Genomic DNA, 18787 nt, shown 5'->3' on the forward strand with positions numbered 1-18787 from the left:
GCTCACAGAGAATGGAAGACACTAAGAGTAGGCTGGAATTACAGCATTAGATTTCTAGTACATAATTTTGGGAAAGACATGAAACAATATGTAGACAGTTACTGATCTATTCTACCTTTAGTTCCGGGAATGTACTCTTTCTTGTTATCTTCTGTGATCTGTCATCTTGAAATTAATCTGGAAAAATTTCATATTGTATAATTGTGTTGTGTATTATCAGCACGGTGCTTATATAATTTAAAGTTCCGAGCTCACATATTATTGAACTTCTTTTTTAAAGTTTTACTGTTAATTTGCAAGATCATTGCATACTTTGCTATGTCTAAAAGGGAGGAATTTCATTTTGGCTGCTTCTTTGTGGTGTATCAATGAAAGACAGGACAGAGAAACCTGACAACCAGAAAAGAGGAAAAAATAGATTGAAGAATAACTCCAATTTTCTGCTCAGCAGTCGCTAACGTTGTTATCCTCTTGGTGTTTATTACTGCCATCCACTCAATTTGGCTGATCCCTTGGGGGCTACCTTTCTGCCCACTAAAGTTTGGAGCCTTCTTTTATCTTTAATCTATGTGCCTCCTTGGCTCTTTCACATTTTGGGTGAGTTTGCTGCACACTAACACCAAGGATAATGAATGAAGAAATAGAGAATTAAAATAAAACTTATGGCGAGAGAAGGGGAAGATAAAAACCCTCCAGTGATTTTTATAGTTTTCTATTTTCTCTGTATGCTTTGAAGGTCATTTTTTATGAGTAATATTTTCAATGGAAAATTTCCAAATATTCATAATGACCAGGGTCCAGAAATGTTTTTTTTTTTTAACTATTTTTAATAGGCTTCCAACTCTTGTTCCTGGATGGAGAGTTTCTGAACTTGCATAATCTCAGTAAGAGATTTCAGAGCCAGACTTTTCTCAGGCAAAAAATATTTTTTTAATAAATACATTGTGGGAATGCAAATGTTTGGGTGGCTTCTCAAGAGAGGTCTAAGGCTGTATGACTGCACATTTGCCACATAATAAATTCTAACAAGTCTGTACAGAGCCTTCTTTATCTCTTTATTAACTCCCCCCCCCCCCCACCAACCCCAGGTCCACATTCTTGGAACACTGAGTCATCATTATAAGCATTATTTTGGCATCAGGATTATTTATCTACGAAATAAGGTTAAAATTAGATAAAATGTGATGAGATTCTGGCTATAGGGAATATACACCACATTTGTTTTAAGAAATATTAGAAGTGCACGGTGCCTGGGTGGCTCAGTCAGTTAAGTGTCCGACTTCGGCTTGGGGCATGATCTCACGGTTCATGGGTTCGAGCCTCATGTCAGGGCGATTTGTGCTGACAGCTCAGAGCCTGGAGCCTGCTTCAGATTCTTTGTCTCCCTCTGTGTCTCTGCCCCTCCCCCATTTGTGGTCTGTCTGTCAAAAATAAATAAGTGTTTAAAAAGTTAAAAAAAAAAAGAAATATTAGAAGTGCAAAGATACAGCATTTATAAAACATCATTTTAAAATAAAGTCTTATCATTTTCTCAAGTGGTTTCTTATCTATTAGGTCACTGTATCTGGACAATAATGCTATACAGCCAATGGCACAGGTATGCTGAATTTATGTTAGAGATACATGAGTTATTTTCCAACATCACATGGCTAGTAAGTGACAGAAGCAAGACTAGATCCTCAGCTTTCCCAAAGGTTCCTTAAAGTAAACAAGACTTATGGGATAGAGACTAAATACAATTCAGGAAAATATTATCCAATATGTCAATTACTTATATCTGTCTGTATTTATTTGCCTTTGAAATATTACCTTTATTGTGAATTGAAGACTATGAGCAGGCAATGTCACCAAAGGAACTACAGTATAAAAACCAGTTTCTCTGGTTGCTAATCCTACAAGTATAATTGATTAACCAATGTAAGAAAATAGCTTAAAAGCAGGCATCTAGGGAGAAAATCTAAATGAAGACTCAGTCTACAATATGAATATGAATCCCAAATAATTCTACAGCTAATTATAATTATGTGCTTGAAATAAGGCTCAAATAAAATAGGAGTTTGCTGCTGTTTTCAACTTTGGTCTTTAGCCAAGATTTTTTTTTTTTTTTTTTAGATTTGTATATGTGTCTTCTATTTCCTCTAAAATTTGGGGAAAAAAGAAAATATGATGCTTTAAAGATTTTCAGGTACCTTTTTTGCGGTTCCTTTGTGTGACTTGTTCTAATCTATTCATTCAATCTTTGGCTACTGGGTGAATTTTTGTGTCCTCTTCCCAAGTATAAGGGACTCCCTCCCGCCAGTTTTTTTTTTTTTTTTCCTAAGGCTTTGACCTGTGCCCTTCTTGAATGCGGTTAGCTAAGGTTTGGGTCAAAAGCCAACTTCCCATATTTACGGATAGACTGATGCAGAAATATTTACACAATAACAAAATAATCACTAATGGGGTACCTGGGTGGCTCAGTCGGTTAGGTGTCAGTTTCTTTTTATATTTGTTATAAAAAATGTCAACAGAAAAGTAATGAAAGATGTATCTACAGAAGTTGTTTCTATATGTATTTTGCAATTATTTGATTATAAATATTTTTCATGATACCAATTTAATTTTTTCATTCAGAAATATCTATAGTTCACTCCTCTTTCATCATAAATTCTATGATTATAATAAGCTTATAAGTTTTAAGTAACGAAATTTTATTTTTTTCCCCATCTCTGCAATGGGAAAAATGCAACATTTTTTATTAATAAACCCGTTTAGAAATTGTCTATTTCATTTATGTTTGATTCTATCTAGTAAAAACATAGTATTATCACTTAGTTTTCATCTAAGTGATATATCTGCACAAATGAAAAGCAAGCATTCTATGGTAGTTAATAGGGGATGGGAGTGGGAAAATTGGGGAAATGTTGTTTAAGTGTACAAATTTGCAACTGGTAGATAAAAAAAATCCTGGATATCTATTGCACAATGTAATAATTATAGACAACAATACTATTTTATACATTTCAAAGATGTTAACAGGCAACTTAATTGTTCCCACCACAAAAAGCAAGTGATAATTATGTGATGCAATGGAGATGTTAGCTAACATGGTAATAATCACATTGCAGTTTCCAAATGTATCAAATCAACATGTTATACACCTTGAACTTACACAAAGTTATATGTCAATTATATCTCAAATAAATATTTTTTTAATTTTCTTTTTTTTTTTTTGAACGTTTATTTATTTTTGGGACAGAGAGAGATAGAGCATGAACGGGGGAGGGGCAGAGAGAGAGGGAGACACAGAATCGGAAACAGGCTCCAGGCTCTGAGCCATCAGCCCAGAGCCCGACGCGGGGCTCGAACTCACGGACCGCGAGATCGTGACCTGGCTGAAGTCGGACGCTTAACCGACTGCGCCACCCAGGCGCCCCTAAATATTTTTTTAAAATAAAGTAAGCATTCTGTTTGGTATTGTTAAGATAGTATGAGCCATAGGCAAAATATACTATGACTATGTATTACTAATTATAATAGATTTAATAAACACCTTCATTTAAAGAGGGAGAGTATTATTGAGAGACTGATGATTTTCTGACCAACTGATCTTATTAATATTTACAAAATTAAAACGGTCTTCTTAACTGGGGAAGGTAATACATGTTCATTTCTAAGAAATCATAAAACATAGGGGCGCTTGGGTGGCTCAGTCGGTTAAGCGTCCGACTTCAGCTCGGGTCACGATCTCGTGGTTCGTGAGTTCGAGCCCCGCGTCGGGCTCTGGACTGATGGCTCAGAGCCTGGAGCCTGCTTCCGATTCTGTGTCTCCCTCTCTCTCTGACCCTCCCCCGTTCATGCTCTGTCTCTCTCTGTCCCAAAAATAAATAAACGTCAAAAAAAAATTAAAAACAAAAGAAATCATAAAACATAAAGGACAGGAGAAGAAAATCCTAGAATAGCCATCAACCTACACACTCAGAGAAAACAAAACAAAACAAAAAACACTGGTGCATATGATTTCAGATATATGTGAACATGTGTGTATTAGTGTATGTATATGTGTGCTAATATTTACGGAAATGTGAATAATCACAGCACATATGTATTTTGGTAACCTCCTTTGTCATTGAACATGAGGATATAGGTATCTCTCTAAAATGACCTATATAACCTCATTTAATAACTGTATAATATTTTATTTTTTATTGTTTTAGAATTTATTTTGCCAATTAGAAAATTAAGTTATCACAAACATTACAAACATCAATGTAATAAATATATTTGAAGTTTAACATTTTAAAATTTCCTTCACTATTCCTTTTTGGTACATTCACAGGCCAAGGAATTATTAGGACAAAATCTTGTACAGTTTTAAGAATTTGCACGTGTGTAAATTGCCATTCAGGTATATAATTCCAATATACACCTTTTTCAGGGGCTTATAAAAATGTGTATTTCTTTGTCTTTGCCTAAATGGTGTGTATGTGTGTTATGTGTGAGAGTGTATATGTGTTCCTTTAAACTTTACCAATCACTCATTTGAACTGCAATAAAAAGTGACTGTCTTTGTGGACAGTATGATGTCTGTGACCAAATTAGAGAAATATTTTACAAAGTATGAAGATGCAAAGTAAAGATTGGTAATAATAAATATATGCATCTGCTCTGGTATACTATTTTCTTTCAAAATAAATTAAGGGAAAAAAGAGATGAGAGAGCAAACAAATATATTAATGTTATTTCATATGTAGGGTAAGACTGCAAAAAATAAAGTGAAAAGAATGGACATAAGAGAGAAACAAGATGCCTTTCGAACATCAATCTGGTTCTTTCTAGTTGTTAACTAGGAAAAAGCTTTAAACATCCATGCAACTCTAGGTTTTTAGCTGGTAAATAAAGGGTTAGAACAGGTTATAATCTGTGTTGATTTTGAATAAAGATAATATGTGGAAAACACACGTAACAGAATGCGTGGCCTTAGTGGGCTTTCCTTAGCAAAATTTCACCCCTGCAAACTCCAATGTGTACAGAAGTAGCAGATATCTCCAGAGTACAGCCTAAAGTTTGATGAGAGTAAAGAACCAAAGAAATGGCCACATTTGTTTTCAGAATGTTAAATGTGACTTATCCCAATTCAGGCAACGAGGAAAAAAAATGGAAGGGGGTTGAGTGTGGGGGAAAAAAAAAAAAGATCTTGTTTATCCTCAATTCAAAGAATCATTGTTTGAATCACTGTTTTCAAGAGAATTCCTGACATCTTCAATATCACCAAACATCATACCTCATCAGCATTCTCATTTATAATCCTTAAACTATTTGAGTTTAGCTTGATACTAAACAAAGTAAGTTAGATTAAGACTTTTCTCTCCACTCTGCCTGCTGTGCACTCGCCTGTGCCCCTCCTAACCATGCCTCACAAAATCAAAGAAATCAAGGACTTTCTGCTCATGACCAGGCGGAAGGGTGCCAAGTTCGCTGGCAGCCACCATTCTGCTTTCTTCATGGACTGTTCTAGATCTCTCCTCCGTCAAGATTAAAAAAAAAAATAATAATAAGGATAATGTGAAGTTTAAAGTCCGATGCAGCAGATACCTTTACACTTTGGTCATCACAAAGAGAAGGCAGAGAAACTGAAGCAGTCCCTGCCCCCAGGTTTGGCAGTAAAGGAGCTGAAATGAACCCGGCACACTGATTTGAACTGTATTAAAATTTTAAAAATTCTAAAAAAAAAAAAAAAAAAAAGAAAAGAAGAGAAAGAAAAAGAAAAAGACTCTTCTCTCGAAAAGAAAATTGCAAAATAAGGTGAAAAAACACAGTATGTCAAATCATATCACACTATGATGAACATCAGAGTTGAGCTATATACTCAGTATTAGATGATTAGTACTCTTAATAACGTAAGAGTTGTAAACTGGAAAGGGTACTATCTGGGAAACACATCCTAGATAAAGTGAAATATCAAAAACCTTTGAAGTCTTGGGAAGAAAACTTGAGAAATTAGGATAAAGAGCAAGCAAAATGTACAAGAAATGTTATACATTAAAGTTTAATGAAAGGAAAACTCATATAATAAATTTTATTTAAAGGAAAGAATATACCTTTAATGAAAACATGAAATAAACGTAAGGGGCAGGATCAAATAATGGCAGGTTCAGATTGCCTTAGATTTTGAAGCACAGTGTGACCCAACGAAACAATATATTATCATATATAAAAATTATCAAGCATTATTACATGTATCCTCCATACTTCATGTCATAACATCACAAATGTTTACCAAACACGCACAAAATATAAAACATGAAACTAAGAAGTCCTCCTAACATGTACACTTGGAAGTTTTTATGGAGTCAGTTTAAGTATATTCTGGAATATCAGAAAACCCAGAAGCTTCCAGATAATATTTTAAAATGAAAGCTGTCTCTGATATGTAGTATCATTGGAAGTGGAGTTTGGGAGAAGTGGCCTGATTTGTGAGGAAATTAAAAAGTAAATTCAAGATAATTTGTTGATTAAAATTACATGGAAAGTGAGGAGAGAGAAGAATCAAGGACAATGATAGTTTCTGAGTTAACAAAAAGTCAGTGGATGGTTCCAGGTAATGAGTTAAAAAGAAAAAGAACCTGTTGCCTTAGGAAGGTGATGAATTCAGTCTGAGGCACTTTGAGTTTGAAGTTTTTGTAAGACATTCATTGGAGCCATGAAATAAGAAGCCTAATACATACATGTGGAGCTCAGGACAGACATCTCTGCCAGAGGTGAGAATCAGGGGCACCCGGGTGGTTCAGTCGGTTAAGTGTCCAACTCTTGGTTTCGGCTCAGGTCATGATCTCACAGATTCATGAGTTCAAGCCCCGCATTGGGCTCTGTGCTGATAGCATGGAGACTCCTTGGGATTCTCTCTCTCCCTTGCTCTCTGCCCCTGCCCCACTCACGCTGCCTCTGTCTCTCTCAAAATAAATAAATAAACTTAAAAAAAAAAGAAATGTGAAAATCAAAGTATAAATGATAATTTCTTCTGTGTAGTGGATGAAACAGTTTTAACACATACTTGTATAGCACTTGCTAAGGAGCGGACATTCTTCCTTTTATAAACTTTAATTTCATGTAATCTGTGACTCTATGAGGGGAGTATGAGGATTAGAAAGGAATACCCTAGAACTAAACTCCAAAGAATGAGAATGAGGAAAAAGGTCTGAGAAGACGACTAAGAAATGGCCAGGGAAGCAGGAGGAAACCTGGGAAGCTATAGTGATATGGATGCTAAGGGAGGCACTTCAAGAAAGCGTTGCAGGTTGACAATGTCTGAAGCACAGAGGGTTCAAAGGAAGGCATGGTGGTTAGTGTCAATGACATTGTCAGTACCCTTGCAGAATGACAAAAGATTTGATATAGTTGTGTGGACAGGTGAGCTGTCGAAGGAACTGGAATAGAGGCTATGAACACAGCAAGTTAGGGTATCATTTCATGAATGTATCCGGAAAAATAAGAAAAGTAAAGGGAAACTTCTCTTGAGGGTATAGTTTTATACGTTTCTGCCATTAGAGAGAGGGAGAAAAAAACTAAAGCAGAAAAAAAAAAATGAATAGAGGATCCTATAACATGAATAGAAGATCCTGGGCAACAGATGAGGAGGGTCTAAATTTAGACCTGAAGAAAAGAGTATATTCCATTAAAATGAGAGGTGGGGGCACCTGGGTGTCTCAGTCAGTTAAGCATCTGACTTTGGCTCAGGTCATGATCTCCCAGCAGTTCGTGAGTTCAAGCCCCGCATCAGGGTTCAAGCCCCGCATCTAATGACAGCACTGAGTGGCTTCAGGTCCTATCTCCTTCTCTCTCTGCCCCTACCCTGTTTGTGCTCTTTCTCTCTCTCAAAAATAATAAATAAATATTTGTTTCAAAATGAGAAGTATTCTTTTGGGGGGGTTGGGGAGGTATGATACATTTTCAGATGTGTGAGTGTATGTACATGTATGTATTTTGTGAAGGAGTTGTTGAAGAGCAAATAGAAAGTAGATGTTGTTGCTGTGATTCAGTTTTCTAGGTGAATAAGAGGTTGAGATTGTTCAAAATGTCAAGTAGTAGTGGATTTTTAAAAATGTGAGAGTTTGACATCTTCTCTAGACAAAATAAAAGGAGGTATTGAAAATTTCTTGTTAAAGGATTTCTGGACCTCTGGGATCCAAAATTATAAATTCATAATAATTGGCCTCTGAAAATCAGTGCTCCTTCTCTCTAGATATCAAAAATAAACTTTTGAAGGATCCAGAGTTGGATTTTATCAATTGGACAGAGATAAAAGACCACAAGGGCAAGACTTTGAGGAGTGTTGGCAAGAGGAAACATGTAAGTGGTTTGCTATTTAATCATCCACAAATAATTTTTCCTATGTGTACATTCTTTCTTCAAAAAATGTAGATGATACGTTATGCTAGCAATATCACATACTTGGAAGTTTAAATATATGAAAATAGCTAACTGCACACTCATGTTTATTTTAGTATAAAAATGTTACATTTTTAATGTAGATATACAACGTTATGATAATTATCAGATATGGTGACACATCCATCTATCAGATGTAATATTACACAAAGTTAAATTGGTAATGTTAATGACTAGAAGCTAAAGTGGGGGAATAATCATGATAATATGAATTTTAAAAGCTGAATACAAAAAATATATGTCTATGTTAAGATCAGCTAAAATTGATGTTCATGCAGAAAAATATGTTTTAAAAAGGGAAAATATATTAGGCTAGTGAGAATATGGATACCTTTTTGTCATTTTTTTAACTTTTTAAATTGTTTCAATTTTCTTGTTTGTTTTCATATTGAACAACCATTTGTAACCACTTTTTATCGATATTAGTAAGCCGAAAATGTTCAAAATCTAGATCTCAGGGAAAGATAGCCTATGTCTACTCCAGGAATAAATTTATAAATAATAAGCTTCATTACTCCACTTTAATCGTAGTGATTCCACTTCCCCTATGGTGATTGGTTTAATTATTTCTATATGATAAGTTTCTGACCAATGATATGAGAAAGAAAGTATGCTATTTTCCCAGGGTTCGAGATTATGTACTTTTGAAAAAGATTCTTGCTTTAAATGGAGCCACATGGAAAAGGCCACATGGTGTGTCTGTCCATTTGTCTTTATGTGATGCTTGTGACTGAAGCAATCATCTTATAATATTGAGACCTACCTGAGATAAAGACTGCCTGCTATAAATGATAGAAATAAAATGACAGGGGAACCTGGATTTGTGTTGAATTAACTGGTCTTGAAGCATATTACCTCTGTGCTTTGTACAGTAAGATAATATAATGAAATAAGTAGCCTCATTATCTAAGCTAGTTGGCTGTGGTTTTGTCCTACACCCAGCCAAATGTAACCTGAGAGTTATTTTGCTTTTATTACTTTCACAAACTGCTTATTAACCAATTTTTTTCAACTGTTTTGATAAAGGATGCTTGGGGGAGCAGTCAGCGCCCCTACAAGAGTCAAATTTTTAGATTATGTTTTAGAAATATACCCAGGGTAAAGATAAAATATGGAAAACAATGAAGCAAAACATTCTGACCTGATAAGTAAATTAATATTAGAAACACAGGGTGATTCAAAAATAAAACAACAACAAAACACATCCTGAAATAACTGCAGACTATTGACTTTATTCGTGTTTACTTAAAGACTGGCAGTCCACTAGGGAAACATCTACTAGATCTGGCTCCTGTTACAGGAAGTCATATTTCCGGAGACTTGTGTAATGTGAAATTCCCTAATGTTAGTTAATAGGTCACATCATAACACTTATCTGTGTTTTAGATTGTGACAATCTCATTGATAAAAAACGTTGTTACTCTCTTTTACATTCAGAAGCAGTTGTCACATATGATTTTATAAAGCTGGAGAGTTTCTTCTAAGAATAATACATTAAAAGCTGTTCACTGTGTGAGCCTAACTGCTTGTCATGTATAATGTAAGAAAAAAGTAAAGACAATCCCATAGAAAGGAAATGGTGACAGTAGGGAGAAAGAGCGAATATCTTCATGTTATAACCCAAAAATAAAAACTGAAGTGGAGAGCATGATGATACAATTATATACTATTAGAGATAAAAGAAACCATAGGGATAGGTATTTTTTAAGGAGAAAACTGAATACCACAAACAGACCTCCCCAAAGTCTTACATTTGCAAATTGGCAGAACTTCAATTCAAACATGGGAATTGCGAACATTCAAGGAAAAGGCAACTGGTGCAAGAAAGACCCACTGTTCTTGCAAATATCTTCCTCTTTTTTCCCCTAAAGTGGATTTCAGGTTATTTACAATCTCTAGAAACTAACATTTCATCAAGTTCTAACTAGGGGATTTTTATTCTCTGTTTTGGACCTATGTCCTATAAGTAAAATAAGTCAAGAAGAAACTCATCAATTAAAACAATTTAAAATCTTTAAAAATTTTTCTGTTTACATATTTAAAGAGGAAAAATAATCTCCCTTTAAATAATACTAAGAAATACTAATTCTTATTGCTAGTTAAGAGAGAACAGAGAGCTGGGAAATTGAGAAGGAAAATTGAGAAGTGATGGGCAGGGAGAGAGGAGAATAAAGAGATAATTAGAAGTTATGAGTCCGGAAAATGTAAATATGTATAAATATTTCTAAAAATCTGTAAGTCAAGTCTGAAGAAAATATGATATAAATCTTCAAATACTAAAAATATAATGAACAAAGAGAAATCACATAGAAACTCATAATAGAGGAAATAATGCCAAAGATTGTTTGTTATATATTTACCTATGATTACCAAAAGAGTTTTAGAACAATATGCGTGGAATTATATTGTCTAGATTTTACAGTTAAATTTGTAAGACTTTTTTTTTTTTGCTGTTCAGAAGTAGATGTCATTCATTTCTTTGAGTTTATCTTTCCTTATCAGAGTAACTCTGCTTCCCATACTAAGTTTATTTAAAAGCAAAGCGTTTCACAACATACTGTATTCATGTCTTTTCTTTAGCAGGAGGAGGGAGACAAAAGTTGGTATTCTATATCAAATCAAAATGGAGGTTTCTGAGAATTCAGTTCTGCTTAACTACTGAAGCCAATAGCTTCAAATAGAAGGAAATAGAAAAGATACAAATGAATACAATAAATACAGCTGTGAGGAGAAGGAACTGAATATATTAACTGTGTTTTTTTTCTATTATTATCAACATCCATATTTAAAAAGAGAACAATATTGGAGAATCTACAGTTGCTTCTATTTTTCCTACTTTTTATATTTGCTTTTCTAGGTACCCATCATAGAGTAAGATAGGAAAATGGTATTGCAGGACCATTGCTTCTCTATATAACTATCTATCTATTTATCTATCAACATATCTATCATCTATTATCTTTTGGTTATACAAATACTGTATTAATTCTAATGAATCTATTAACTCACATTGAATATAACATCTATGATCAGAGGGTATATGTACTTTGGAAAGACACAGAAAAATGGTTGAGACCCTCCTAGTAGGGTTCAAATTAAAACTTTGATTCATAGCTAATGCAATTCAGGTTGGTATTACCTTTTTTTTTTATTTCAAGAATCAATAACTAAAGTCTGGTCAAGTTTTCTAATTTCCCCTCAGAGTCTCCCGTCATCACAGATTTTGTCTCTGCTTAGACAAATATATTAGAAACTTCTCAATTTTCTGCTTCTGCTTATCTTAGTTTATATGAGAAAAGGACAGCAAAATGTTAGCCCATGATGGTGTGGGGGGCCCCAAGCAGACTGCCTCAGGATGGGCCACTTTGGCATAATGATTATTCTGAGCTGAAGGCAATCAACACCTTACGAGCTCAAGAGAAATTTTGGGATAACCTGGTGGTTCAGTCAGTTGAGCGTCCAACTTCAGCTCAGGTCATGATCTTGCGGTTTGTGAGTTCAAGTCCCACAGTGGGCTCTGTGCTGACAGCTTAGAGCCTGGAGCCTGCTTTGGATTCTGTGTCTCCTTCTCTCTCTGCCCATCCCCCACTTGTGCTCTGTCTCTCAAAAATAAATAAATAAATGTAAAAAAAATTAAGAGAGAAATTTTTATTTTCTTTCCCAGAATAAGGGTTACTAGCAGAGATGAATTTTATGTTGAGTGACCTCAAGATTTGTATGGCAAGGCAAGCATCTAATTACCAAACATCTGTTCTTCTTATTGCTCTGTGAAGTGCATTCCTTTCCTCTGAAGTCTCAGACTCCCTAGTTCGGGATGACATATATACCTCATTTGCCTGACTGTCTTTGGAATTGCCATGTCTATATGGATTCCCCATACATACGATATTAAATTTTATTTTCTCCATTAATCTGTCTCACATCAATTTGATTCTTAGTCCAGCTAGAAGGATCTTTGAAGAGGAGGAAGCAGGTAACTTTCTTTCTGACTGGAAAAGTATTATGGTTCCAAATATTAGCTAAAAGTTTTGTTTAATCTCTATTTATTTATGTTGAGAGAAAGAGTGCTCACAATCAGGGGAAAGGCAGAGAGAGAGGAAGACAGAGAACCCGATGAAGCAGGATCTGTACTGTCAACACCCAGCCCAACGCAGGGCTCCATCTCATGGGCCAAACCGTGAGATCATGACCTGAACCAAAATCAAGAGTAGGATGCTTAACAGACTGAGCCACCCAGGAGCCCCTATGAGCTAAAGATTTTATCCTGAAGTACAGTAAACATGGTGAACCAATAATGATCAGTTTTCTCACTCAGTGAGAGTAATTGCTGGTGAAATAAGTCCTCATATGGAAAAATCCTGGAATTTATGCTTGTGCTCTAATGAAAACTATCTGGAGGTGTCTGAGCTTAGTTCCAGATTGAAACTGCAGCTGTTCGTGACTGTACCCATATGTTTAGATGACATCCTGAGTTCAACTTCTCTGAATCACCACTGTAAAGGAACAGGGAAACCCCAGGGAGCTGAGTCATGGACTTCCAGGAACCATTAGCATGTTGATCTTCAGCTACTTCAATTTAGACTATAAAATGTCAAACCCATAAGAGAATGAGAACTGTAGGCCCAGAGAATGAAAGGCAATTGGTGCCACTTTTTTTTTTTTTTTCTCATAGGATCCAATAAATAGTTCTCTGTTTTTCTTGGTTCCTCCTCAATGAATGCTCATTATTTTACATTTTTATAAAAACCAGTTAGTTTGTCCAAATTGTCATTTCTTTTTCTCCCATCCAAATTCAGTCTAATACATACACATATAATCAGGAATCCGATAACCTCTTCTTGTTAAATGCCCTACTTAATTCCTTTGATTGTAATTTTCTGAGAATAGAGAACAGAGTTTTGATTTTTTTGTAAGCTACTTTAAATATTAATAATTAAATTAATTTATACATTATTAAACTGTATGGCATTGCATACTTTTTGTATCATGCAAAGGACCTAATATATAAAAAGCATATTGAGTTAATACTCAGCTTTGAAGATATTAAAAATTGAATCTGCTTTTTCAAGTATAATGATAGAACTGAAAGATATCTACGAATGATTTAATCTCTCCCTTGGCTTTTCAAAAAGATCTTTTCTCAAATATTTCTTTTTCGTTGGATAACTTTATGGCTTATCTCACACGAAAAACTTTATGAAGAGGAGCTCCTGGCTGTCTCAGTTGGTAGAGCACGGGACTCTTGATATCAGGGTTGTGAGTTCAAACTCCACGTTGGGTGTAGAGATTATTTAAAAATAAAAATCTTCAAAAAAAACTTTACAAAGATAACTTCTTTATCTAGCCTTCTCTAGGACATATTATTACTTGATACTCTTTTTGATCCTAACTCTATATTCTGTTTTCTTCAGATATTTAATCACATCTCAGGTATGTCCTTCATGGTGAGATATAAGCTACTGAGATCTGAGGGAAATTAGACTCCTTTCTAAAATACAAATACACACATGCACAGATATTTTTTATGCACATTTCTGGGCATCTGTGGATGCCCACTCACTCTGTTTAATTGAGGCGTCCAGTACCTACTACAAGGAGAGACCATCACTTGTATGTCTCTGGTTTCTGAATATGGAGATGATGATATGGAATGCAGATAAGTGGTAGTGGGGAGAGTAATGTTGATATAACAATGAAATGGCAAACAATGGTATTTCAAGGACTTTTTACTTTTTAAAGGGCTTTAATTAATGCATGCAAACTTAAAATGGCTTTAAATGAACTGACTATATATAGAAAAAATTTAAAAAAAGAAATCTCTTGCCATGTGAATTGTGGCTAATTTAAGTTCTCCTGGATTAAACACCTTTCTTTAGTTGATACATTCATCAGCAATTCCTTAAGAGAAAACATACAAAGCATACACAAAAAGGTTAATCCTGGGAAGACTAAAATAGGAATAAAATTATGGGCACTGAAAAAAAGGTTTAGGTGTTTCTAAGATAAATTGCTTATCTCACAATTTTTTGAGAAAGCACATTAACATCAGGATGTGGATGCACAATAATTTCTTTGTTGTGTACCTGTTTCCTATCCTCATGGACTGAACAACTATGCTAAAAGAGATTAAAACCACAGAACTCCAATAAGATATATAGAAATCTGAATAATGTACCCACTTTCACCTGATTATAAGACCAAATTCTAATGCTAAATATAAATTTCGTCTACAGCATTTATCATTTGGGATTATGTTTACCTCAACTGGTATAAATAATTGAGCTTTGAGGTATTTCAAGCATCTTAATTAATATACATGTAATTGGAGTCCTGGAAAGAAAGGAATGTGCCTAAGAAGGCAAATGGCATCAGATGGAAATGTGGATCTATACAAAGGAATGAAGATGCCAGAGCATGTAACTACATGGGCAAATATAAAAGATTTTTTTTAACATTTAAATCTCTTTAAAAGATAATTAGCTCATCAATTTGATAAATGTATCCTACTAATATAAGATGTTAATAAAATGAGTTTGGAGCATATGGCTAGTCTTTTTAGCTTCATAAATTTTCTGTAAATCTAAATGTATTTAAGTAAAAAGTTTATTTTAAAAAGATGACTAATTGGAACCAGAATAAATTTATAACATGTAAGGAAACAAAGTATATGGCAACAATAGCACAAAGGCCAGGGAAGGAAAAGTAGAAGTACACTGTTTGAAGTTTCTTGTACTATTAGAGAAATGGCTTAACATCTCTTGAAAGTAGAATGGCATGAGTCAAAGATGTACACTCTCAGCCCCCAAACAACCACTAAAATAACAACGAATGATAGCAAATAAACCAACAAAGGCAAGAAAATATTATCATACATAATACTGAATTCAAAAGACCCCAAGTAAGTAAAAAAGAAAACAAAAATAGATAGGACCAATAGAACAACAGCTAAGTGAGAGACATGAATTCAAACCTATCAATGATCACATCAAATATAAATGCTCTAAGCACTCTAATTTAAAGGCAAATATTTCCCGATTGAGTAAAGCATCAAGACCAAATTATATATTGCCTAAAAGTCCATTTTATTTATGAACAAACAAGTGAAAAATGAAAAGATCTTAATATAGACTGATAAAAGAATAGAGAATGTACAAACCACTAATATCAAGAAATGAAGGTTTCACATTATTACAGATTCTAGTATAAGGAAATAGTCGTATGCGTATAAATTTGACAACTTAGATAATTGGACCAATTTCTTGAAAGACAAACTGCCAAAGTTCACTCAAGAAGAAATGAATAATCTGAATAGCTTATAATTATTTTTTATTGAATTTTGTAATTACAAACCTTTCCACAAAGAAAATTTCAGTCCCAGATGGTTTCACTGATGAATGCCACCAAACATTTAAAGAAGACAATACAAATTTTACATTAACTACTCCAGAAAATTTAACAGAAGGTAAGGAGTACTTGCCAATTCAATCTGTAAGGCCTGAATTACCCTGATACCAAAACCAAAAACGACAATATGAATAAAAAACATTAGCCTCCAGGACAGCAATACCAGGTAAAAATAGGTTCCAGTTTGCATCAGGAAACAAAACAGGAAGATCCTGTTTTCAGTTTTTAAAATTTAGGTATCCAATATTACAATATTTGTACTTTTATTCTATTGAGAAAATATAAAAGGTATATTATCATGAATCTAGAATTCTTCACACTGAATTCTTTTTTTTTAATGTGAAATTTATTGTCAAATTGGTTTCCATACACTGAATTCTTTTTAATAGTTTTCTGTTTTTATTTTTTATTGTGGTAAAGTAGATATACCATGAAATTTGCTATTTTAACCATTTTTTTAACATCTAATTTTGAGAGAGAGAGAGAGAGAGAGAGAGAGAGAGAGAGAGAACGAACAACTGGGGAGGGACAGAGAGAGAGAGGGAGGGAGAGAATCTCAAGCAGGTTCTATGCTGTCAACACAGAGCCCGACATGCTCAAGCTCATGAACCATGAGATCATGACCTGAGGTGAAATTAAGAGTTGGAGGCTTAACTGACTGAGCCACGCAGGTGCCCCTGCTATTTTAACCATTTTTAAGTGTACAACTCAGTAGCATTAATTACATTCACAGTGTTGTACAATCATTTCTGGTATCAACTGCTGAAATTTCTCATCACTCCAAACAAACTCTGTATGCATTAATCAGTAACTCACCATTTATCCCTTCCTGTAGATGCTGGTAAACTCTAATCTACTCCCTGGCTCTATGAATTTGTCTATTCTGGATATACACATGGAACTATATGCTATATGTTCTTCTGTGTCTGGTTTATTTCACTTTAGCATGCTTTCAAGGTCCATTCTTGTAGTATGAATCAGAAATTCATTCATTTTACATTCATGCATATTTGAAAATAGTTGGCACAAAAAAGAGCAAGAGTAGGCATATGATATTTTAATATAATCATTTTGATTCATTTTGTAAGATAATTTGAAGTTTCCTAAATGGATTTTAAAAATATCAAAAGTTTGCAACAAACACTATTATTCTGAAGGCTCATCCCATTACTAAAGTTTACTCCATTTTTAAGTCTTGTAAAGTAAAGAACGAGGTGATGCTTAGAGATGGGATATTATGGGATCTGAGGCGAGGATAGACATTGATATGAATTATGAAGAGGAGAGATAAACTGAGGTTGGCAGCAGAGTGGTGGTGGCACTGAGGGTGTGGTACAGTTGAAGGATGCCAGTGGTAAATTATGCTTGGTAATAAAAACACTACATTTTATTAGTGCCATATTGATTGATACTTTCACATTTCTGATGTTGAAATAGTCTAATCAACAACATATAATATTTATTCAGTCTCCAGAGAATGCTACTATGCTATTATTACATTTTGATTAGGGAATTCCTTGCAGTAAGTCCATGTCACCTCAGGGAACTGTGGTCCACCAGACAGAACAATTGGAATAGAAATACTGCACCACTGGCACTTCTACTACGGATCACGGTGTCCTTTTACTCTTTTGTTTTTAAAATAAATTTAAAATGTGTTTGTTCCAACTAAGAGAGAACATGGGATCCCAAAGGAAGTCCTGAAGAGAGATGAACATAGCAAATTTGACATGGATCCAGTGCTTTTTGTTATTGGTTCTGGAAAGAAGAAATGTGGCAATGACTAGGTCATCCTTAGCCTTTTGGTAGTTGAATCCTAAGCTTTGGTTCTACATGACACCCGCCACTTGGAGAAGAAGTGAAGACAAGGAAAAAAGAGTAGTGGGAAGACTGGGCTCCTGGCGATGATACATCACACCAAGAAACCAGTCATGGAGGATTTCAGAGACCTACTAGAGAAAGAACTTTCTGGAATAACTTGCAACATTTCTTCATTTTGATGAAATTTAATATTCAGAAACAAGGACTTTAATAGTCACTCAATTTCTTGAATTCAGATATATCCAAGGCACAAACAAAAAATTATAGCTTTAGTGTATTTCTATAAAAGGTATAATACATTTAAGAATATTTTTTTGTTTTTAGGGGCTCTTGGATGGCTCAGTGGGTTAACTGTCCGACTCTTGATTTGTGCTCAGGTCCCAATCCCATGGTTTGTGACTTTGAGCCCCGTATCAGGCTCTGTGCTGACAGTGAGGAGACTGCTTGGAGTTCTCTCTCTCTCTCTTTCTCTCTTTCTCTCTCTCCCCCTCTCTCTCTGACCCTCTCCCACTCTCTCTCTTTCTCTCAAAATAAGTAAATAGACTTTAACAAGAACAACAAAAGAACATTTTTGTTTTTAAAAAGACAAATCTGTAAATTAATTTCCCAAGTTAAATGTTTTAGATGGAAAACAAAAACAGGAGGGTGCTAGAGTCAGGCTTTACTGAAATAGGTGAATTATAGTACAGTTCTTAAATCATGTCTACATAGCAAAAATAAATTGCTGATATAATTAACCTATTTTAACCAATATTATCATTCAACTTATTTATGTATACTAATAAATAAGGTATTTTTTAAAAATCCTATTCTAAGTACTTCCCTTCCCTTTTCATATTGTTTCTCCTGCCCTTTATTCTTTTATTTTGCCAAGATTTTTACTTTGCACTTTTTTTCCTGCTAATTAGGTAGTGATCTGAGTTGAAATGTGTCTTAAAAGTTTGTGACACTGAATTTAAACCAACCATTTCTAAAGAATATATAGCATTTACTATTTGGTCAGTTGCAAGGTATTCTGAGAATAAGTAAAGCCTTTTGAACTTGGCCTTTTCTTCCAGTAGTTACTCATCTTGTCCAATTATCTTTTGAATTTGAATAATATAGATAAAATAATGGTCAGGAAATTAATTCTCAA

At 34.4% G+C, this 18787-nt stretch overlaps 1 protein-coding gene and 1 pseudogene across 2 annotated transcripts in view; one reads left to right on the forward strand and one right to left on the reverse strand.

Annotated features, from left to right (window-relative positions):
• TFPI (tissue factor pathway inhibitor) overlaps positions 1 to 18787 on the reverse strand; it is a 68410-nt gene that overhangs the window by 47420 nt on the left and 2203 nt on the right. The gene's annotated exons all lie outside the window — the stretch shown is intronic.
• LOC115520328 lies at positions 5391 to 5703 on the forward strand (annotated as a pseudogene).

This window comes from Lynx canadensis, chromosome C1, assembly GCF_007474595.2.
Source record: "Lynx canadensis isolate LIC74 chromosome C1, mLynCan4.pri.v2, whole genome shotgun sequence".
Lineage (NCBI taxonomy): Eukaryota > Metazoa > Chordata > Mammalia > Carnivora > Felidae > Lynx > Lynx canadensis.